Raw genomic sequence first — 24002 nt, 5'->3', positions numbered from 1 at the left:
CTGTTCTGTATAGACTGAATGTTTATGGTACTGTTATGCAGGGATTAAGTCCCTAGTCTGAATGATTGTAAATATGGTGCATACTATTCTGTACCGGTTATGTATGAATGTATCAATAATCTTTTTGGCATACAGACTATCACAGCTCATTGGGCATTGTTTCTTTACTGTATTGGCTTCCGCCAGGCCCTGTACTCTGTTTTACTGTACTACTGTTCTGCAGGCCTTCGGTAATCTCGAATTACTGGCCGGTTATGGTGCTAAACCCATAGGGCCGGGTTTGGGTCGTGACAGAGTGGTATCAAAGCGATACTTAACCACGAGTTATACCGCACACACGTGTCCAAATGAGCTATAGGGTGTCCTAGAAAGTAATTAGGGCATCTCATGAGCATGAAAAGTGTGTGGTTATGTTATAACTGAATATCTGCTAATGTGTTAAACTGTGAAACAAATGACTGCTTATGTTTAAAACTGTTATAACTGCTTATAGTGAAATGGACAATACAAATGAACCTGAATCCTCATCTACTGAGGCAAGAATGGAAAGAATGGAAAGAATGATGGAACTGATAACTGCTAGACTTGAACAACAACAGAACCAACAACCCCCACCTCCTCCTCCGGTACAGCCGGAGCCTAACGTGAATGATGGGGATATTATTGCTCTCATCCATAAATTCAACAAGATGAAACCGCCGTCCTTTCAGGGAGGCCTCGAACCGTTAAAAGCGGAAGCGTGGGTTCTTGAGACAGAGAAATTATTCGAGGTGTTCCCGTGCTCTGAAGCACACAAGGTACTGTTAGCCACCTTTACTCTACAGGAAGAAGCTAGAAGGTGGTGGATGTTGATCCGCGATACAAATACTGTTATGACTTGGGCTCAGTTCAAGGAGTCATTCTTTGAAAAGTATTTCCCTCAGTGTGTCAGGGATAGAAAAGTGACTGAATTTGAACAGCTGAAGCAGGGCACGATGTCCGTCGCGGAATATGAAACAAAATTTACTGAACTTGCCAGATATGCACCACACATGGTGGACACTGACTACAAGAAGGCCAGAAAATTTGAAGGCGGCCTTAATGTTGCAATACTTGACCGAATAAATGTTTTGAAACTACCGACTTTTGTGGGTGTTCTCGACCGGGCATTGATGGCCGAGACAAACATTGATGCACTGAAAACTGGAACACCAACGTCGGAATGGCGTAGTAAGAGGCAGGGGTTTAAATTCAAGAAAGGCAAGCACAACCCAGCCAACAAGAAACAGAATACGGGGTCGACAACTAGCCCCAGCCAAGGGAGTGGGTTTATACCACCCTGTTCTGAGTGTGGCAAGAAGCACAAAGGGGTCTGCTACAAGATATCAGGAGCCTGTTATAGGTGTGGCAAAGTGGGCCACATGGTTAAAGACTGTCCCTCTGCCCCACAAGCTAGTAGTAAAGCTACGCCAAGCGCAGCAGCGTCAAATGTAGCACCAAAGCCTAACCCCAGAACTACCAGGAAAGAGCCCATGAGGTAGGGCCGAGTGTTCGCCCTAGTACCGGGAGACGTCCAGAATACCGAGACCGTTGTGTCAGGTATTCTCTCTATTTGTACTCAGAATGCTTATGTACTGATTGATTCGGGGTCTACGCATTCTTATGTGTCGCATGCTTTTTCGCGTAAATTGAATAGACCCTTAGAACCTATGAATTATCTGTTAGCCGTATCATCACCCGTTGGGGGATCTATGACCTGTGCATACATGTACCCTGCTTGTGAAATCATTGTTGGAGATGCACATCTGTTTATCGATTTACTGCCATTGAACATTGACCATTTTGATGTAATATTGGGAATGGACTGGTTAACGAAATATCATGCCACCATAGACTGTGTAATGAAACAAGTAATTTTCCATCCACCTGGTCTACCTGAATTTGTGTTTAATGGGGTTGGAGTAGTACCTCCCCCGTATCTGATTTCATCTGTGAAAGCTGTTAAATTGATTAGAAAGGGCTGTAAGGGATATCTGTGTTCTGTACTGACTGTACCTACTGATGATAATGCTAATGTGAACTGTATTCCTATAGTCAGAGAATTCCCAGATATTTTTCCAAATAATCTTCCAGGAGATTTGATTGACAGGGAGATTGAATTTACTGTTGATGTGGTTCCCGGAACACAGCCAGTTTCTAAAGCTCCGTACCGAATGGCTCCAACTGAATTGAAAGAACTGAAAGTGCAACTGCAAGAACTATTAGACAAAAAGTTTATCAGACCCAGTACCTCACCATGGGGTGCGCCTGTTTTGTTTGTAAAGAAGAAAGATGGCTCGCTGAGACTGTGCATTGATTACCGTGAATTGAACAAGGTAACTGTGAAAAATAAATATCCATTGCCACGTATTGATGATTTGTTTGATCAGTTACAGGGTGCACAAGTGTTTTCCAAGATTGACCTCAGATCGGGGTACCATCAGTTGAAAGTTAAATCAGATGACATTGATAAAACTGCTTTTAGAACGAGGTATGGACATTACAAATTTTTAGTTATGCCTTTTGGAGTCACGAACGCACCAGCTGCATTTATGGACCTTATGAACAGAATTTTTAAACCATACCTTGACAATTTCATTGTAGTATTTATTGATGACATATTGATTTACTCCAAGAATATAGAAGAACATGAACATCATCTGAGACTTGCCCTACAAACCTTAAGAGAACAGAAACTGTATGCTAAACTGTCTAAATGTGAATTTTGGCTTGACCATGTTATGTTTTTGGGACATGTTGTTAGCAAAGATGGAATTTCTGTTGATCCGTAGAAAATTGAAGCTGTAGTGAACTGGCCTAGACCGACAAATGTGACTGAAGTCCGAAGCTTTTTGGGATTGGCTGGATATTACAGACGATTTGTCAAAGATTTCTCCAAAATTGCCCTACTATTGACTCAGTTAACTCAGAAGGGGATATCATTCGACTGGACTGACCAAAGAGAATCTGCTTTCCAGGAGTTGAAAACTCGCTTAGTGACTGCACCTATTCTGACTTTACCTTCAGGTACGGATGGTTATACTGTCTTTAGTGATGTTTCTCATAAGGGTTTGGGATGTGTTTTAATGCAGAATGGGAGAGTAATTGCCTATGCTTCCCGACAACTGAGACCGCATGAAAAGAACTACCCGACCCATGATCTGGAACTTGCTGCAGTAGTATTTGCACTGAAAATCTGGCGTCACTATCTGTACGGGGTGACATGTGAAGTATATACCGACCACAAGAGTTTGAAATATTTCTTCACACAGAAAGAACTGAATATGAGACAGCGGAGATGGCTAGAACTGATTAAAGACTACGACCTACAGATTTTGTACCATCCGGGAAAAGCCAATACCGTTGCCGATGTACTGAGCCGGAAATCGATTGGAAACTTAGCATGTTTGCTTACCGGACAGAAAGAGCTGCTTTGTGACCTTGAAAAATCAGAAATTGAAGTTGTTTTGCGAGAACAAGGTGGAACCTTAGCTGCTATTTCTGCACAACCGGCACTGATCGAAGAGATTAAAGAAAAACAGCAACTGGATGATTTCTTGAAGAAGATCATCGAAGAAAGAGAATCTAGACCGAGACTGGGATTCAAATTTGAGAACAATGTACTGAATTTTCATAAAAGACTGTGTGTACCGAATGATACTGAACTGAAACGAAGAGTTCTGCAAGAGGGCCACAACTCAAAATTTTCTATCCACCCGGGGAATACGAAAATGTACCAAGATCTGAAACAGAATTTCTGGTGGCTGGGAATGAAGAAAGAAATTGCTGACTTTGTGTCCAAATGTCTTCATTGCCAACAGGTCAAAGCTGAACATCGACGACCTGCCGGATTATTGCAACCCCTACCCATACCAGAGTGGAAATGGGAGCATATCACTATGGATTTCATAGTGGGATTGCCTCGCTCCAATAAAGGTATGGACTCGATTTGGGTTATTGTTGATAGACTGACTAAATCTGCTCACTTCTTACCTGTTAAGACAATCTATAATGCGGACAAATTGGCTATACTCTATATTGATGAAATTGTGAGACTGCATGGAGTGCCTGTGTCTATTATTTCTGACAGGGATTCGAAGTTTACATCGAGGTTTTGGCAAAGCCTACAGACTGCATTGGGTACTGAATTGAGACTGAGTAGTGCCTATCATCCTCAGACAGATGGCCAATCAGAAAGGACCATCCAAACTCTGGAGGATTTACTGAGAATGTGTGTCCTTGATTTTCAAGGAAATTGGGAAAGTCATTTGCCCTTAGCTGAATTCGCCTATAATAACAGCTACCATTCGAGTATTGGCATGGCGCCTTTCGAGGCGTTGTATGGCAGAAAATGTAGATCTCCGATTTGCTGGGCAGAAGTTGGAGACGGGCCTTTGCTTGGGCCCGAGATTGTATATGAAACGACCGAGAAAGTGAAACTGATACAACAGAGACTGAAAACTGCGCAGAGCAGACAGAAGAGTTATGCTGACGTCAGAAGACGAGACAGAGAGTATGAAGTAGGTGATCACGTATTTGTGAAAGTGACACCGATGAAAGGCCAGACTCGTTTTGGAGTCGAAGGCAAGTTAGCACCGAGATACGTCGGACCATATGAGATTATTGAGAAAATCAATCCGGTGGCGTATCAAGTTGCGCTCCCTCCTGAAATGGAGCATATGCATAACGTCTTCCACATTTCTATGTTAAGAGACTACCTCCGGGATCCCTTCCATGTGATTGAGCCTACTCGGGTAGTGTTGAGTGATGACTACACTTACGAGGAACGGCCTATACAGATTGTGAACAGACGGATCAAGAAACTGAGGAACAAAGAGATCTCGCTAGTGAAAGTTGACTGGCAGAACCATGGTGGCGTGTATGCCACTTGGGAAAGGGAAGACGACATGGCTAAAAGATATCCTGAACTATTTCCACTGAACCCTGTGTTCTTCCAGACTGAAGGTAACTCGAGTTTAGAGGACTAAACTCTTTATAAGGAGGGGAGACTGTAACAACCCTCATACTGTTTACCGATTAATGACTGATTGGTTACCTATAACCATTGATTACCGTTAAACTGAACTGATTATGACTGATAATTGAACTGATTCAAGTACTGAACTGACTGACTGGAATCTGGAAGTAATTGACTGACTGTATCTGTTTAAATGCATAGTAATTGCATTCTATCTATTGATTGATTATTTGATCTGTTCGTGTTTTATGTTTAAACTGCTAATTGAAGGCCTTATCGGCGGCCGAATCCAGAATTGATTGATATTTTATGGCCATTGTAATTTATGTGAAATTATGGTATGGTTATCCGAAAACTGATTAGGTATGATTAAATTAGATTAATTTTGGCAAATGCTCAAAGTTTGACTTATTTACCAAAGAGCCATCTAGTGGGCCACTACCTAGGCATATTGAGCTACACCACACTTGAATCAAAACACTTCCTCAGCCTTGTTTGAGCACTCAATCGAATTTAGAGAGAGAGGAATTGAGAGATTGGAGTTCACTTGTAGAATTGCTTGGAAATTGAAGGATTTAGAGCATAAGATTGCATAGTTGAACCTCTAGACTTGCATTCAAGGAACCTAGGTATGAATTCCATCCTTTTGACTTGTCTTTAAGTTGATTCATGCATGGTTCATGTCTAATTGTAAAGCTAAGCCTAGAATTGGTTCATTGTTGTTGATTTGAAGCTCAATCTTTGCATGCATGTTAGTATTGTTGGTTTTTGAGTTGTTTTCATGGCAAAATGTCACATGCATGTTCACAATTATGTTTAAGTCCATGATTTCATCATGTTTTGGAAAGATTTGGCTCATAAGAGCATGGAATTGAAGCTTTGAAACGATTTGAATGCATGCATGTTTGCATGTTTATATTGTTCTTGAAATTGGTTTGAACTTGGGTTTTAATTAAACACCCTTGGGCTTTGATTTCGCAAATCGAGCTTTGAATCATGTTTAACTATGTGTTTACAAATGTTTTCTGGAAATTCAGCCCAAGAGGTCGAGTTTTGAGTTGTTTAAACTTGGTTTTGAGCTTGGAGGTGCAATCTGGAATTTCCAGATTTCGCACTTCCGCTCGAGCGGGGGAAGTGCCGCTCGAGCGTGGAATCCGAGCATCCAGTATCTCTGCACTGTTTTACAGTCCGCTCGAGCGGAGGTTTGGGCGCTCGAGCGGAGTCATGTCTCAAGCTCGAGCGGGCGTCGAGCGGAGATTTCACCCATCCAGTACTTTTACAGTACGCTCGAGCGGGAAAGTTTACGCTCGAGCGTGTACCTTTGTTGCATGTCCGCTCGAGCGGGGAAACCTGCGCTCGAGCGGGACTCTGTTTTCTGAAAATGCTTTTAAATGTGCATCTTTGCATCCTCATCCCATTCTAGGCATTCTTAGGCCTAGTTTAAGACATCTTGTTGAGGATATAGATGTAGAACACATCGAGGCAACTTAGGGATTAAGTTATTATCTTTCCCAGTTGTGTAGCTTAGTGTGTTCAATCTGTTAACTGTGTAGGGTTGGCGACTGGGGAGACACGCTCTAGCATATTGTAGCCCGAACTCTGTGAGTAATGATTGTGTGAAGATATGTTCACAAATGATTATTTTCTGAACAACTGAATTGTACTGTTTCTGAACTGATTACTGTTAACTGAATGAATGTATGTCCTATATTCTGAATTGTATTGTGGCATCTTTAGCACCTACTGTTACTGTTACTGTTACAGAGATCTCTGTCGGTTCCCTTGTTGGAACCACTACTGTCTACTGACTGATGGCCATCATTACTGTTCGGTCTTCTAGACCTACTGTTTACTGTTATGCTAATGGATGTACCACATATGACTGTTTACTGTACTAAACAACTGAATGACTGATTGAAATGAACTGTTTTCATACTGTAAGGACATTCATTCTTAACCTCTTTACGCTTTATGTTATTCACTGGGCTTTAGCTCACTGCTCATATATATATGTAGGTGTTCAGGCACCGGACCGCGGCTAGGAGCGTCAGGGTTACTCCAGTTTTGTCAAGCCAGCCTATGTGCCTCACTGTGAGGTTCCAAGCCTAACTGTTAAGGCTTAGGGGTGTTTTAGATTTTCCCCTTCTGTACTGTCTTACTGTTCTGTATAGACTGAATGTTTATCATACTGTTATGCAGGGATTAAGTCCCTAGTCTGAATGATTGTAAATATGGTGCATACTTTTCTGTACCGGTTATGTATGAATGTATCAATAATCTTTTTGGCATACAGACTATCACAGCTCATTGGGCATTGTTTCTTTACTGTATTGGTTTCCGCCAGGCCCTGTACTCTGTTTTACTGTACTACTGTTCTGCAGGCCTTCGGTAATCTCGAATTACTGGCCGGTTACGGTGCTAAACCCATAAGGCCGGGTTTGGGTCGTGACAGTCACACACTAGAACATTCTCTCATCTTACAATATGCTTCTAAGGCCTCGTTTGGGAACATGTTTTTTTAGTAATGTTTTAGTTTTTTGGCTAAAATATGATGTAAAAAAAAACTAGTATGTTTGGGATGACTTTTTAGTTTTTTACGAAAAGATGTGCAAAATGTAGAGAGGAAATGAAATCTTTAACTTTTTAGTATAAGTTGTTGGCTTTTTGATTTTTTTAGTAACTTTTGGTTTTTAGGCTAAAAAGTGATGTTGCCAAACGAGACCTAAATTTCAAAAAGATGAACCAAAATTAGGCAATTTTAAACAACCAATTGCCTATATATGCATGTACATATTTATTCCAAAGTAATCTCACTTCATGATATGATTTGAAGCTTTATAAAGCTTTAAAGGTGAAGTAATCAACCTTCGAAACAACTCTTGATGCTTCGAATGTATCTTTGATACTTTGATTATGTACATATAAGTCACCAAATGTTTACAATTTTGTCAGTTGAATGCAAAAGCCATTGTTCAACTACAACCAAAGCACACTTACTATCATTATTTTGTGCCTTAAAAAAAAAAAACTCATCAATTTGAAAAGATAAGCCATTCTCAACCACTGATTTAAATGCATAGGCTTTTCCTAGCCAAGTTCAACATTTTAAACGGCTAAGTTGTTCTTTAGTGCATCAAACTCATCAAAACAATGCTTAAAGATGATTGTTTTATTAGCCATTTTATTAAAATTAAATTTTGATGTGAACCACAAATCTAAAAAGGATTTTGAACACCAAGAACCATAGTACAAGATGTCCTTAAAAATTCAAACAACTTAACATTTTGAATAATTTCAAAAAATTCAAATTCATGAACATTAAATTGTTCATCATTCTTAGTCATGTTTGGCTTAAGAACATATTCTTTGGCTAAATAACTTTCATCATTTATTGACAAATGGGCTTGTTTTTCTATTTTATCCATTAATGGATTATGAAAATCCTCCATGCGAGTTTCATCATTTCTTGGTCTATTGAGTTGTTCCATTTTAGCCATTAATGGCTTAAGAATATCCTCCGATTGAGTTTCATCATTTTTTGGCTTAATGGGCTGTTCCATTTTAGCCATTAATGGCTTATGAAACATCTTATTTCTATGGTTTGACTCTCTAAGAATGGGTTTTTTAACCCCCTGAGTCTTAAATGAAACATTATTTTTAACCATGCTTGGCTCAGCAACATGCTTTTTAGCCATGTTATTTTCATAAATTGGCTCTTGAAAAATGAGTTTTTTGACCCCCTGAGCCATTGATGAAACCAACTCTTTGCTTTTGCTATTTTCAACCATGAAAAATTTTTGAAAAAATTCACCAATTCTGACCATTAAAGCCTCAGTTAAAGACTTGGTAGTGAGAGTTCAAAACTTATCATTCCATTGACAAATTTTCATATCAAGTTAATGAATTTCTCCAATTAAATGGTGTCTTTTTCTTCCACCAAATAAATGGTGTCTTTTTCTCCAATTTCTCCAATTAAATGGTGTCTTTTTCTTCCACAACTTATCATTCCATTGGATTTGTCTTTTTCTTCCAAATTTTTTTGTTTACGCTAAAAGATTTCATCTAGGCTATTTGGAATGGACAAATCCAATTCATCTTTCAATTCTTACACTTGACGTCCCACTGGGCGTGCCAAAAATTGTTGGCTTACTTTTCTTATGAAGGAAAATATCATGCAAGCGTGTCAGCAAGGATTAAAAAATCCTTACAGATTAAATTCAAGCCAATTATCAAGTGATTGTGTTGACAATTCTTTGGCCTCAAAGAAGAGGACTTCAAAATTGCCAAGTGTAGAGAAAAAAAATTAAAAGAAGAAGGAGGGAGACAGAGAAAGATGATTGAGTGAACAATCGAGGTGATTGAGTGAACAATCAAATTAACCATTAATTTACCTCTGCTCCTATGCTTCAAAAAGGAAGTGCATAAAATAAAGTGTAGAAAATTTACCTCTACTCCTATGCTTCGAAAATAAAGTGCAGAAAATATAAATGACAAGAAAAATAGAAATAAATTGTTTTTGATTTGAGTTATGGGTCTCATACAATGTAGCCATGAACGACTATTTATAAACAAATATTTGTAGGAAAAAACTACCCAATAACTACTGTATTCTTCCATCTCCTCCATTTCATGCTCCATGATCTTCCATAACTTCCTTCAACCTTCGCTTTATGCTCCATGTTCTCCACTTTGTTCTCCATCATCTTTCCGCATGTGTTTAATATCTCATAACTTCTCATAACCTCCAAATGAATAAAAGGGTGCCACATGTCCTATAAATAATAAATAATAATAAAATTACATATTTATGGTGCTAACAAAAGTATACTAACCCATTTCAAAATTCAAAAGTGTGCCATCTAACCATTAAAATAAATAAATAAATCCAATTTTCTCATAATTTATGACTTTTAAAAGGAAAGAACACTAGATCAATTTTAAAAATTAAAAATTGTGTATCACAAATTATGACAAGCAATTTACATCTCCTGTAAATCTTCTCTTTTGCACTCATTGGATTCAAGTCAAATTAGAGTCGGTGTTCAGCAAGTGTTGTAACTATTGGTGACAGGAGCAATTGTGAAGAATTTAGTTGATAAATTTTTTCACGGTAAGTTTATGCTTTTTATAAAGATCAATTTCTAATCTTTAGTCTCTCGCATCTTTATTTCTATTATGCACCTAACAATTATGTTAATTTCTAAAAATTTATTGCATGCTTATTTAATCTAAGTGTATTTTTATAAAATAAATCTCCAATATCTCTGGTCAGGATTCAATGGTTTAAAATCTATATTTATCAAGTGCATAAATATGGATGATGGAGGCTATTGAGAAAATATGCATATTTATTCACAATATAGTCACTAACAAATTTCCATTGTAAGTTTCTTTTTTTTTTTTTTCTTTTTACTTTTTTTTTCCTTCTGGAAGATGCATATGATTATAATATTATTTATGCATTTATATTTTGTAATTTTCATGATTTCATGTTTCAAAATTTTTATAAGGTTTGCTTTTAATTTTCAGATTTTATAGTTGGTGCATTTGTTCTTGAATAATGTTATACTTATTATATTTTTGTATTATATTATATTTTATTTTATTGTGAGACTAAGTTTATTTGGTTGTAATTTTAAATTATAATTTATTTAATATTTTTATAGCTTCTTTGGCTAAAAAATAGAGGTTTTTTAAACTACAATTTGTAACTCTTTTTTTTTTTTTTTTTTTTAAAAAAAACTTATTTGTAACCTTTGAATATGTATGAATATATAAGATGAATATATAAGAGTATCATATCTTTCGCTTTAGTAATAACTTTTGAGGCATTATGAATATTTACACGATAAAAATGCTATATAGATTATCAAAAGCTACGTTGCACCAAATAAATTTATAACTCATTTTAAGTTAATAATTTAAAATTTTACTTACAATTTATGGCCATCATATGGGTCACGGCAAACATTAAACAAAATTTAAGAAATATAATGTGCATTTAGGTTAGAGCCTAAATTACATAAGCTTAATAATAACCGTGAATATGGTGCACTAACAAGTGGATAGTTTTTCAAAATAAATATTTGCCAAAATTTTGAATGAGAAAATTTTGCTTAAAAAATAGGTTGATGATTAGATTTAGAACATATTTGATGTAAAAATTAATTATTGATTTTGTAATGCTAAAAGTTTTAATAAAGTATAAAATTTTTAAATTATATAAATTTATTCATAAATATTAAATGTGAAAAATGTTAGGAGTATTTGAAAATATTAAATTTATTCATAAATATTAAATTTTCAAATGTTAGAAAAACTATTTGATTAAGTATAATTTTTTTTTAATAAAAATAGTTTTTATTAATAAAATTATTTCATATAAATATATCATGTCCATTTTTTTTTTTAAATTTGTGATTAACTCTAGATATATCATGTCCAATTCATATAAGATCTTAAAAAATTATAAAATTCTTATTTGAAATGTGGATTATGCTTATCTATTAACAAATAAGAAAAAAAAATTATAATTCACATATAGCACATACATTACTTTTTATTTGAATCAGGCTAACTATAGACTAAATAATTATTCTGGTTCAAGCTACCCACTATATAAATATCAAGGTTTAGGTACTGACCATTAAAATGGTCAAACACATTTTTAATCAAATACACAATAAAAAACTTAGGTCTATTGGTTAGAGTTAAGTTGTTTTATATACAAATTCAGTTTAATTTATTTGTTTAGTATATTAGTTCTAATTTTTTTTAATATAAAACAATTAAAATATATAAAAAATCAAAAATTAAAAATGATCTATAGTGGTGATCAAATTAAGAAAATGGCTTTAGGGTTTGCAAAATGTTCAATTAGTCTAACATATAAAAAATTAGTAAATATAATTAACTAATCTTTAATGAGACTGTTTTAGAAGTTATACCTAACAACCTAACAAGATCGAAGTTATCGAAGTCTTATTTGAGGAGTGGGTTGAAGATTCGGGTCACTAATACTCCTTTTTTTTTCTTTCTATTTTTTTTTTATTTATTCTTTAATTTTGATTGCTTGTATTCTACAAAATAGATAAGGTAATTGATTTTACATAAAAAGATGAGAGGTAATTGGTAAATTGAAAAACTAAAATTACGAAATTCATCAAAACGAAATATATTTATATTTCATCATAAATATAATTATTACATGGAAACTAATTCATGTTAAATAAATTTTATTTTATATTATAAACAAAGTTTTTGTTATAATTTTTTAATTTCAAAAATAATTTTTATTTATTTATTTTAACCCCGTGCATAGCACGGGTATTATGCTAGTTCACTTAAACTCAAATGACATCAAATCAAATAAATATAACTTTCTAAAACAAAAAGGACTAATCGGTTTATCAAAAAACTCCTAGAACTAAATGAATCAACATTCTTCTGTATAAAATTTATGGGTAAATTTTTCCTTTCTAAATTCCTACCCAAATCATATAAACCAAACACATCCTAAAACTCCAACCTCATAGAAAATTTATGGGAGATTTTTTTTAGGATCCCTGGTATTAAGATTTTATAGCATAAAGGACATACAATATTTTTATAATGTCTAAGGTCTCTCAACATGGATCTAAAGAAAATTTGATCTAGAAAATTTCTCTGGACTTCCCAGAAAAATTCTCTCTAGAGAAATTCTTCATCCAAAGAAATTCTAAACCAGAGAAATTGATGCTATTATGACCAATTGAAGAAAACAAATCCAGTAACATTATTACTCAATCAATAAGAAACTCTAATAACCAGAAACCCATCATCCAATAAACACTAACCTAAAGGAATCTTATTACTCAATCAATAAGAAACTCTAATAACCAGAAACCCATCATCCAATAAACACTAACCTAAATGAATCTAACAAGAAAAAACAACACTTGGGAGGGTTTAGACACAATTGACAGCCAATCAAGAAATCAATCCAATCAACGCAACAAATAATCACAAATATAAATCAAAGAAATTCACAAAGAAATTCTGGTTCACAAAGAATTTCTCTGGTCTAATTTTTTCTTCACTTCATAGAGAAATTATCTCCAAACCAGAGAAATTCTCTTCAAATCAAAGAAATTCCTTTGTCTCATTACATGTAGAGAGAATTACTCTAGAATGAAACCAGAGAAAATTGAAATTTCTCTGAACAAAATTAGTAATTTTTGAAACTAGACTTTACAAATACAAAACAATTCACTGTACTCCATTTGAAAAACCAAAGAATTTCTCTGGTCCAAACCAAAGAAATTCAATCCAAACCAAAGAAAATTTAGTCCAAACCAGAGAATTTCTCTGTCAATCCAAACACATTTCTAGTATGTATCTGATGTTTCACTAACATCAATATGAATAAAAATTTAACCAATCAAGCAATCGAACAAACAAACAAATCATACAAAAAATAAAAAAAATGAAAATTTGAAAATGGGAATCAAAGCCTAACCATCTTGGGCAGAGCCGAAATTGACGTAAGCGTGGCCGAGAGAGGTTTGTCCGGCTTGATGATGAGCTGATCTAGTGGTCAGAAAGTGGTTGAGGTGAGATCTGGTGATGGTAATTGCAGAGTCTGGTGGTGGTATAATTGGGTTTCCGTCTAATGATTCGGTAGCTAGAATAGTTGTTCCCACCACCACTCCCCTGCTTCTTTGTTGGCGACAGAGACGGAACTGCGGCAGTAATGACAGTGGCAATGAGGGACGCTGGTGGTGGCTAGAGAAGAGAGAAGAGGAGACGATGATGGAGATGGTGACAACGATCGGAATCTGAGGCGATGATGGTGGTGGCAATCTGAGGCAATGATGGAGACAACGGCAGCGGTGAGAAGCCGAAGAAGAGAGAAGAGGAGGAGAGAGATAGATCTAGGGAAGGAGATTGACGTTGAGATCGATGAGAGAGAGAAGAGCATCAGGAGAGCAGCGGGAGAGAGAGATAGAGAGCGTGAGATATATTAAATTTTTCTATGATAGATGTTTGTGGGATTGAGAGACCTTAGACATCAACAAATAATATTGTGGATTTTTTCTATTATTAAAAATGGAAGAGGAACTTTAGAATAATTTTCTCAAGATTTATCTATCTGGGGCATTTTATTAAATTCCATTTAGGAGACAATATAATTTTTTTTTTATAAATTCTGAAACTACTATTTCTTTTTCTTTTTTTGGTTTGTCAGTAGCCAATTCAATTTAATTAAACTAACTTGACAAAGTCTTTGGCTTAGTGATTGTGTAGCTCTATTATGTAGTATGAGATTTGGGATTTCGGAAAGGAGTTTGGTACGCTTTCTGATTCCTTTTTTGTACTAATAATTAAGACTGTAAATGAACCGAAAAGCTTGACTCAAAATTGAATATTTTTAATATATAAATAATAAACTTATTTATTCTATTATTTTATAATTTAAATAAGAATAAACAAGTTATCTTAATTAACTCAAACACACGCGCGCACACACATATATATCTATATCTATATAATAAATTAGGATGGTTTTTGAATTTATCATATACACATTTGTCCTACTAGGACATTTGAACGGTTCAGATTTATTTAAATTATAAAATAACGGCTGAGATATATTTTTCAAAAAATATCCTACATGTACATTTTCTATTTTCCCGCTTATCTCTCTTACTTTTTCCTTTTCTCACCCATTCTTCTATGATCCCATGATTCCACATTCCTCTCTCTTTTCGTTTTATTTCTTCATTTTCTCCTATTTTTATTTTTCTCTCTATTTATTTATTTATTTTTATTTTATCTTTTTTGTTCACATATTTTTATTCATATTATATGAAAAAGTTAGCGATTCCAGAATTAGAAGCCAGATTTTACTGTGGGTAGTGGAGATTATATTAATGAATTTGAACAATTAATTATTGTTTTTAAATATATTAAATACTTTATAGATTTCGTAAATTTAGACCTCATATGAATCTTCAACATATTTTAATAAAGCAGGACGATTTTTAAATCTTCAACATATTTTTGTCCTATTATGACATTTGGATGGCTCAGATCTGTTCAAATTATAAAACAATGACTGAGATATATTTTTCAAAAAATATTCTAATTATTGCTTCTTTCTTTCTTACTTTTTCTTTTTCTCACACCCCTCCTCTCATGGTTTCATGATCCTGCCTTTCTCTCTCTTTTCTTTTTATTATTTTATTTTCTCCCGTTTTTATTTTTCTCTTTATTTATTTATTTATTTTTTATTTTCTCATTTTTGTTCAATATATTTTACATATATTTTCATATAATGTATGTATGCCTGTAATACACTAGGACATTACGGTATACTTACAATTTTCATATAATTATATAAGCAAAAACAGTATTGTATGTATGCTCGTGAAAATTGTATGTATGCTAGGTACATCTATCTCTCTAGTTATTTATTATATAAGCAAAAGCGAGTTTTCATGAGGAGTTTTGTAAGAATTCTAAAATTTTATAACAAATTTGTGATTTTATCAAATTAAAAAATAAATTTAAATAGTGTTTGGATTACAATTATATTTTAATCTTAATATTATTTACACCATACCTTCAGGTACGGGCATACGCTAGTATATATATATATATCTCACATTTTAGATCTAAAATAAAAAATAAAAAACTAAAAGGAAAATTACAAGACAGTGGTACCTTATCCACAAAAAATTATAAATTCATAGCAAAGTTTATAATTTTAATCATTAAAATTTATCATGAATTTGTAATTATTTTTCAAAATACCACTAATTTGCTATTTCTCCACCCACAAAAAAAAAAAAAAAAAAAAAAAAAAAAAAAAAAAAAAACATATAGGTTAACCTCATTGGCTTGGCAACTATTTTTCGGATTTTTGCAATCTTTCTATTTTTCTCTTCATTTTTACTTTTTGTGGTCCCGCTTTCATCTAAAAGTTAGACATAAGGTTAAAGGCATTTTTTTCCGGTACACCAAGATTAAAAATCTATTTGAAAAAGGGTTTGGCTTTTAATTAGAGTGTTAGAGCATCTCCAATGGTAGTAGGCATTTTACCTATCTAAATATTACTATAAAGTATACATTTTATTTTGCCTGTCAATGATTTCATGTTTCTACCCCAACCATGCTCTTTATTTTAGCTATTCATCCAAATACTATTAACTTTATAGAATGTCACCTCAGCAACAAAGATGGAGGGAAATAATCTTAATGATTAAATACATTTTGCCTAGCCTTGAAGGCTAGCTACATGTAGCTAGTGAATGTGAGCTGAGCCAAAATGCCTAAGCATATGCCTAGTGCATTGGAGTTGAAAAAAGTGAGTCACATTAGGCATTTTGACTAACAAGCATCATATGCCTAGTGGGTTGGAGATGCTCTTAGGACTTAGTAAATCTATTATTTTAGACTGATTTCGCTAAGCTGAATCACTTACTTTTTAAAACTCGTTAAATAGAATATTTATAAAAAAAATAATAAGATAATTAGATATTAATATTATATATTTAAATTGTATTTATTTTTTTTTAAAAAAAAGATAACAAATATAATTTTAAGAACAAATATTCATTTTTTATTGGGTGAAGCACCAATAAATCTCAAAATGTGATATTATGAACGGTTTAGTCCTCCCTTTTTTCTTATAAACTAAAAGATCCCACTAAAGTGGAAATTACATAAAAGGGTAGTCACTTATGTTTGGGTTTAATTTTTTAGGAATAAAATTGATTTTCTCAAAATGTAAAATTACACATTTGTGCAATTTGTATTATAGAAGTTTTAGATTTTCACACATTACGAACAAAAACCTAAACTCTAATGTAACACTCTAATAATGTAACACTTCAATATAACATACTAAAAAACTCATTGGTGTATTTTTCCCAAACGTAACAACGTAACACTCAAAACAAAACAAAAAAAAAATATTTGGTGTACTTTTCCCAAACGTAACTCTCCAATGTAAAATAAATAAATACTTAGTGTACTTTTTCCAAACGTAATACTTCAATTAGTGTAATCCCAAACATAACACTTCAATGTAACATACTCCAATGTAACACAAAAAAAATTAAAAAAAATTCCTTAATGTGTTTTTTTCAAATGTAATACTCACAGTTTAAAATTATACATTTGTTCAAAACTTACTAAGAAATATTTGTACTATTTTCGGAATGGTTTGAAGAATCTCACTTTTTTTTTAGTGTTACATTGAAGTGTTACGTTTAGGAAAAGTACACTAAGAAAGTTTTTTTTTTTTTTGTGTTATATTGGAGCGTTACGTTTGGGAAAGTTACACCAAAGAGTTTTTTTGTGTGTATTACATTAAACTGTTACACTAAGAATTTTTTTTGAAATGTTATATTGAAGTGTTACGTTTGGAAAAAGTACATTAAGGTTTTTTGTTTTTTTTTTTGTGGTTACATTAGAATGTTACGCTAAGAAGTTTTTGTGTGTTGCATTAAAAAGTTTTTTTAGAATATTATATTAGAGTGTTATATTTGGAAAAAGTACATCAAGAAATTTTTTTTATATGTTACATTAGAGTGTTACACTAAGGAGTTTTTGTGTGTTATATTAGAGTGTTACATTAAGGAGTTTTTTTGTGTGTTATATTAGACTATTACGTTTGGAAAAAATACGCTAAGAATTTTTTTGTGTGTTACATTAAAGTGTTACAATAAGAAATTTTTTTGTGTGTTACTTTAGAGTGTTATACTAAGGAGTTTTTTTTTTTTAATATTATATTGGAGTGTTACATTTGGGAGAGTACAGTAACGAGTTTTTTTATGTGTTACATTAGTATTACGTTTGAATGTTAATTAATGTCTATGTTACAATAAGAACGAACACCACAAAAAAGAACGAACACCACACCAATAACATCACAAACGGGGTAACACCATCTACCTACAAATCACTCTACTAAATCCCCACAAAAATAAATAAATAAATAGAAACGTAAAAACTTATCTTACCAACGCAAACCAAACATTAGAGAAAAATTCAAACAAAATCACACATAAAGGCAAACAAGTAAACTTTCAAATCCCAAATCATGGAAATACAACATACCCAAAATAAAAAGGACTAATTGGTTTGAAAGAAAACTTTTAAGACTAAATGAAATAACTTTTCTCTAAATGAGATTTATGAGTAATTTTTTTTTTTTATAATACAAATTTATGGATAAGTTGAGTGGGTGCGGGGACAAGTAACTCCCACTCTTCCTTCTAGGCCACTCTAAAATTTTAATTTAATAATTATATGATGTATATATAAAACAGAAAAATTACATATATTCAATAAATTTCAGGGAGAAAAAAAAAAAACAAAAAACAAAAAACAAAAAACAAAAAACAAAAAATACCTATGGCTAAAATAAAGAAAAGTAAATTGATATAAACATACAAACATAGAAGAAAAAGGGTGGGTTCTGCAGATAGATCACTCAGTAGTGGAGAGCTTTGGTGGAGAGGAGAAGACTTGCATTACTGCCAGGGTTTATCCTACATTGGCTATCAATGGCGGGGCTCATTTGTATACCTTCAACAATGTTTCTCAGAGTGTAACTATCTCAAGGCTGAGTGCATGGAGCATGGAAAAAGCTCAAATCAGTTAGGCCAAACAAGTCCCTGCTGATGGATCAAGTGGAGGTAGGTTAATAATGATTATTATTGAATAACAAGAACTAAGTATATTTCTTTACGTGATTCATTCTTGTTGACTATCATATTCTATTTATGTTTCATCTTATGACTCCTATACCAAACCGAAATTCAGGTAAATACCCCAAGATGAGATTGTTATGTATATTCATTCTTTGATGATGTACATAATTTGTTGTAACATGGAAACTAAATATCAAGGTGGTGTATTTCAATAGAAAAAAACACCAATTTCTATTTCTCACCACTCCCATTCACCAAATGTGTGAAAGCATCAAAATACTATGCCCAAAAAATACCAACACAAAGCATAATGTAGCTTAAAATGTAATTGCACATTAATTTTTGAAGGGTCAGAGGCCACTTAGACAATTCATTTATCAAACACTTGACATATCAAAGTACCTTTTTTAGGATTGAATCTTATTAATGCAATAAAGCTAACATTGAATACAAGCGATGCATTGCAAAGTTACAAATTAACACAATCGCAATCGAACAAAAACCAGAACATCATGAAAAACAATTCAATTTAGGACTTGCAAAGTCATAAAACAAATTTATTCAAATTACCCATCAAACTTTGCCATTACTTTCATGCGGAGAAAACGATTCAAGATTAAAACTAAACGAATGAAAATATAATCACCAAATTAGGATGTAAACAAATGCGAGAATAGAGTAATAGAGAGCTCACTGGATTGAAGACTAGCTTGGAAATTTCTATTGAATTGAAGAGACCCATATCTGGAAACTGATAGTGAGTATTTGGAGAGAGAAAACTGAAGAGAGAGAGAGAGAGAGAGAGAGAGAGAGAGAGAGAGAGAGAGAATTTCTATGTTTTCTGTTCTGTTTCTGTTTCTGGTTCTGTGCTCTGTTTCATTTTTGGATCAACAATTTTTCACATTCTGGGCTTTGTTTGAGTTAGCCCAGCCCAGATGACCAATGGCCTGGTTTCAAACCCATGAAAAATGGCATTATTCAAAAAAAAAAAAAAAAAAAAAAAAAGAGGGAAGAAGAAGACCCAAAATAGCAAATCACTTAACAAAAACAGTTGTGCTATATAATTTTTTTTTTTTGATAAAAAAAATGATAATAATAATTGCGTTACAGGCATTACGGGTGCTCACGGTTTGATTGTAGCTAAAAAAACCCTCCAATCTGCCATTCATCGGCCAGATTGATGGTTTGAAAAAAATCAATCTGCATCCGTCCGCTGGATTGACAGATTAACGGATTGACGGATAGATGCGAATCAGTTTGGCGGATTAAACTTTTACAAATTTTGAACATAATACAATAACTTGTCAATTTTTTTTATTGGATAATAATCTATCTCAACATAACCAAAAGATTATCAAGTAAATTGTCAAATACCAATAATAAATACATATAATAAAACCATGTATTATCAAAGCTATTTCATTATTTTTTTTTAGGGGAATTGATCACTAAATCCCATTTTGTGGACTTGTAATCCATAGTCCTAAATGTTTTCTTCATGACTGGATGGTCCCTTAATTTGTTTGTTGACTATTTTGCCACTGCTAGTATTATTGGTTGATTGGTGTGGGTTTGTATAGGGATGGTGAATGGGTGTTTGTGTGTCATGTTGATCGGAAAAATACACTAATACCTTTTTTAATTTAATAGGTTTGTAACACTCATAGAAGTAGAACGTGGTTTCGTACGTGACGTGAACACGCGAAATAGGACACACTAAAATGGTTTCGGATTTTCGTTTCGGATTTCTCACAACCCGAATTCCGAAACCCACGTTATAGATGGAGTGAGTAGGTCCACGTTATAGTTCATTTCGTTTCTCGATCGAACTTGAACCGGTCACGATCGCTTCAGAAGAGGCACTGTGACTCCTCACCAACAGCAACAGAGGACCCACGAAACAGAGTCGGTGAAGGCAAAGCAAGGTTTGGTTTCTAGAGTTTACTGTCTGAAGCCGATTCAGAGATTGCCTCATCTTCCTCACAATCACCAAGTGAAAAACGGATCTATTGATCGGAAGGAGTTAGCAAAGATGATCAATTTCGCGGCGGTAGCGTCGCCGTCGAATTCATTCATGTCGTCTCTGATGGGAGACACCGACAGCCTGCAGCATTCAATGTCGTTGGCGTTTCAGATTACGAACCCATCGTCGGCTGGTTGGCCGCCGCTGTCCAAGAGGAAGTGCAGTTTGATGGACGATGCAGTCACCAAGTGCGGTGCGTCCTCAGGGCGATGCCATTGTTTTAAGAAAAGGTAGGGTTCATTATTCACATCATCAAATAGTTAATTGTTGTTATAATTATTGTATTTTATGGATTTCATTGAGTTTTTTTTTTTTTTTTTGATTAGGAAATTGAAGGTGAAGAGAGTGGTGAGAGTGCCGGCAATAAGTGTGAAGTTGGCCGACATACCACCAGTTGATTACTCTTTGAGAAAGTATGGTCAAAAGCCCATCAAGGGTTCCCCACATCCAAGGTGTGTGATCCCTCTGTTTTTCTTTTTGAGCATATCAGTGGACTGTTGCACTGTTGGCGTCAAACATAGGTACCAATGTTTCTCCGTTCTCGTTCCACTGTCGGTGTGATAACAACGACATTGATTTGTGGACTGGTATGAATGTGTGGGAATGATGAGGGATGACTTTGTAATACAAAATTTCGAACATACCTGTGTTCAACGGCGACAAGGGACACAATTGCCAAATTAGTACGGGAGGGAGAGGATAGTAATGCACAGTGACGTGGACAGTCCGACCAAACCACATTCCCTTTGCTACGACGACAATGAGTCACGTTTCTGTGCAGCAAACAAAGTTCCCATCCCCCACACCAAAGAACTGAATCCAAATTAATCCTAATCCCACTCTGAAACCTATGTAAACGGCTTCCCTCACCCCCCCAATAAAAATGGGATACAACATACCAAAAAAAAAAAGAATAAAATCTCCACAAATCATAGCAGGGTATATTCGTCCAGCAACACCCCTAAACCATTCAAATTAGGACTGCCCAGTAACAAATTATGCCGTAAATGGACCTGAAAAACAAAGAGAAAACCCGTGGGACCAAATGGATCACAAGATACTCAAATGGGACTTTCCAATAATTTTTCCTTTTTTTTATTCAAACACTATTTAATTTGATTTTTTTTTTAAAAAAATGAAAAAATTAAGCCTTATATTTTTCACACAAAAATATCAAATATCAACATTTTTCATTTGATAAAAGGATTTCCAAATTGAAAACAAATTAAAAACACAACAAAATATCTAAACTCTTTTTCAATTGAAAACACAAACATAATATCTAAATAAATTGAAAACACAAAATCTTACAAATTATTAGGGAACTCTCAGTTTGGCGGTTCGGTTATGGCTAAAGGAATCTCAAATCCGTCATCCGCCCAAAACTAGGCAGATTGAAAAAAATCGATCTGTAACCGTCTGCTCGTCATCACGCATCCGTCCAAAATGCGGCGGATCAGTTCGACTCGATCGGTTTAGATGGATCGGAATATCCACTAAACACCCCTAACGTGCACATACAAATGTGACTCAAGATGTTCATATTTATAATTGTGAATATTTTTGTATGACAAATGTGTCTTTTATGCCTAGTAGTACTTTCTATGTGTATATTTTTTGGGAAATTACCCGTAGGTGAGAGAATGAGAAAAAAATTATCCACACATCAGGGGTACAAGTGTGTTTATGGTGGAGTGCCAATGAAAAGTTGTGGTGGTGCCTCCACGTATGGGTTATTTTTTTTCTTCTTTTCCCACCTACTTGTAATTTCTCCTATATATTTTTTGGAAAATATTTGAGACCTCCACAAAAGAGGACCCCATGACCTCATTGATGTGTTGATCATTGATGTGTTTAAATTTTTTTGGGGAGTTGTGTTTGATAATGACATGAATGGTTCAGATCATTTTGAGGGTTGTAAGGGTTGTATTTTGTAGAAGTCTCTATCATACCTGATATTTTTTCTAACAAAAAATAAAACAAAGGAAAATGTTTGGGACCCCTATACCCCCAAAGTGTCTTGGCCCTCCATGTATGTGTGGGACCAACTCATGTATGTGTGGGGTCCACATCATGAGTGGTCCAGATTTGTGGGAGTTTTGTGAGGGTCTTGTGGGGGTCTCAATCATTGCTCTAAAACAAACAATAATGATAAAGACCCCCACAAAACACAACCCTCATAATCCCTAAAATGATCTGAACCATTTATGTCACTGTCAGACACAACCCTCAAAAAAATTCAAACACATCAATGATCAATACATCAGGGAAGGTCGTGGCGGTTCTCCTTTGTGAGGGTTCCAAACATTTTTCCCTTAAACAATCAATGATTATTTCTGTACAATGGGGTGACAATGATGACGTGTGATGGAGTTAAAATTTTGGCTAAGGAGAGGCAAATATATTTTCATAATTTTTTGACATTTTATAAAAAGATATAAAGAAAACTAAAGGGAGTGATATAATAATTTATTATAATTTTTTGACTTTTTAACTAAAATATTTAGTCTCCAAATAAGATATAGGATTGAGTCAAGCTAGTTTGGTTTAGCTGAATTGAACCTTCAAAACTAAAAAAATCTACACATATACAACCAAAATTAATAAATCTAAGCATATACATAATGAAATAAATAGGAAAATCTATAGAGAAAATTTTATATTAGTGTAAAAAATTATTATAAATAAATGGTAAAGTTTAAAAATATTAATAATTATAATTATAATTTTTTTTTTATAAATATGTAATTTTTTTTTTCAAATTAGCACTGATGGGTAATTTTCCCAAATCTATAAACCTAAGAATGAAATTTCAAGGAGAATGCATATATATAAAATTTTAAAGGAGTCGAATTGAAGAACTTTTAGAAGTGCAGGTTAATTTGTGATTTTTAAAAGTATTGGAAGGCAATTGTCCCATTTGGGCCAATGTTGACTCCATTTGATGATTTTGGTGGCACTACAGTGGCCATAGTGAGATAATTAGGGGTGCAACTTGAGTGGGTTCGGTCGGGTTGGAGGTTTACCCAAGCCCAACCCGAAGTGTATTTGGCAGTGCCCAAGCCCGACCATCAACCCGAGCATGGCTACCCAAAGCTCGGACCAAGCTTCATAATTCGAACTCGGGTTAGCTCGAATTGTTCACATTTCACGAGGCAAGAAACAGCTTCTGAATTTTGCCATACAACAAACAGTGCTTCATTATATATATAAGTCCATTAGTCCATACAACAAACTTAAACATCATCCCAGCCACAAGAGTCTCAAAGAGAGGGAAGAAAGA

At 34.1% G+C, this 24002-nt stretch overlaps 1 long non-coding RNA gene and 1 pseudogene across 1 annotated transcript; one reads left to right on the top strand and one right to left on the bottom strand.

The window, feature by feature from the left end:
• Positions 1 to 18158: 18158 nt before the first annotated feature.
• Positions 18159 to 19553, bottom strand: LOC145813492 (uncharacterized). The gene is made up of 2 exons (XR_014356608.1): positions 19391 to 19553; positions 18159 to 18660 (listed from the first exon to the last, which is right to left on the bottom strand). It is a non-coding gene; the product is annotated as an uncharacterized LOC145813492 (long non-coding RNA).
• Positions 19554 to 19631: 78 nt separating this feature from the next.
• Positions 19632 to 21595, top strand: LOC114261440 (putative WRKY transcription factor 7; annotated as a pseudogene).
• The last annotated feature ends 2407 nt before the right edge of the window (positions 21596 to 24002 follow it).

The sequence above is a fragment of the Camellia sinensis genome, chromosome 15 (genome assembly GCF_055761805.1).
Source record: "Camellia sinensis isolate YWXY chromosome 15, ASM5576180v1, whole genome shotgun sequence".
In the NCBI taxonomy this organism is placed as follows: domain Eukaryota; kingdom Viridiplantae; phylum Streptophyta; class Magnoliopsida; order Ericales; family Theaceae; genus Camellia; species Camellia sinensis.
The sequence above is the reverse complement of the archived record's forward strand: the minus strand, read 5'-3'. Positions and strand labels throughout refer to the sequence as shown.